Source organism: Otolemur garnettii, unplaced genomic scaffold (assembly GCF_000181295.1).
Source record: "Otolemur garnettii isolate 467f Iridium unplaced genomic scaffold, OtoGar3 scaffold00008, whole genome shotgun sequence".
Classification (NCBI taxonomy): domain Eukaryota; kingdom Metazoa; phylum Chordata; class Mammalia; order Primates; family Galagidae; genus Otolemur; species Otolemur garnettii.
The window spans coordinates 11917704-11918808 of NW_003852403.1; the positions used below are offsets into that span (position 1 = coordinate 11917704).

General features: G+C 37.1%; 1 non-coding gene across 1 annotated transcript; it reads left to right on the forward strand.

Annotated features, from left to right (window-relative positions):
• Positions 1–1036: 1036 nt before the first annotated feature.
• On the forward strand, positions 1037–1105 carry LOC111723162. The gene has a single exon (XR_002771760.1). It is a non-coding gene; the product is annotated as a small nucleolar RNA SNORD2 (small nucleolar RNA).

The following is a 1105-nucleotide window of genomic DNA, read 5'->3' on the forward strand; positions in this document are numbered from 1 at the left end:
TGATGACATTCAGGACATCAAGGGTAACATAGTAACAGTTCTGTTGGCCATTCCAGAAAGAATTCTAGAATCGCTTTGAAGGGTTGGAGACCAGCCTAAGCCAGAGCAAGACCCCATCTCTAAAAATAGCTGGGTGTTGTGGCGGTGCCTGTAGTCCAGCTACTTGGGAGGCTGAGGCAAGAGAATCACTTGAGTCCAAGAGTTTGAGGTTGCTAAGAGCTATGATGCCAAAGTGAGACTGTCTCAAAAAAAAAAAAAAAAAAAAGCAATTCTGATATTTCTCTGGAAATCCTTTATAGACTTTCTAATGTATTTTGTTCATATCTCTATTACAGGTTTTTTTCTGTCTCCTTAGTGAATATTTTGAGGGACCTGTGACTTTAGTCATCTTTCTATCTCTAATATTAGCACTATGTCTGGCTTATAGTAGATGCTTAGTAAATATTTAATGAATTAAAATATTTATGATATAACTTATGAATAGATGGGAAGCTGAGTGTAGAATTCTTTTAGAGTCGTTTTTAGATGAAATAGAATCAGTAGTTTTACTTTATTCTTTCTGCATTCATCCTCATTTGCTCTTTCAATGTTTTTATACTCTTTAATGTATCAGATTTACAAAAGAAATGAAATAGAGAATTTGCTTTTTTAAAATCTTGAACATTCCTTTAAATAGCAAGATTTCTTAATGTATTTAAAATAAGCCAAAATTCCATTTATACACAGTTCATAAGAACTATGTTGTTGTTTGGGTGTGGTGGCTCATGCCTATAATCCTAGCACTCTAGGAGGGTAGGCAGGTGGATTGCTTGAGCTCAGGAGTTCAAGACCGGCCTCAGCAGGAGCAAGACCCCATTTTTACTAAATAGAAAAAACTAGCTGGCATGGTGGTGGATACCTATAGTTTCAGCTACTGGGAGGCTGAGGCAAGAGGATCTCTTGAGCTCAACAGTTTGAGGTTGCTGTTAGCTATGATGATGCCATGGCACTCTACCCAGAGTGACAGAAGGAAACTGTCAAAAAAAAAAAAAAAAAAGATCGAGATGACGGCAATCACCTTTTCGGACTCACCTGAAATGAAGAGAATACTCATTGCTGATCACTT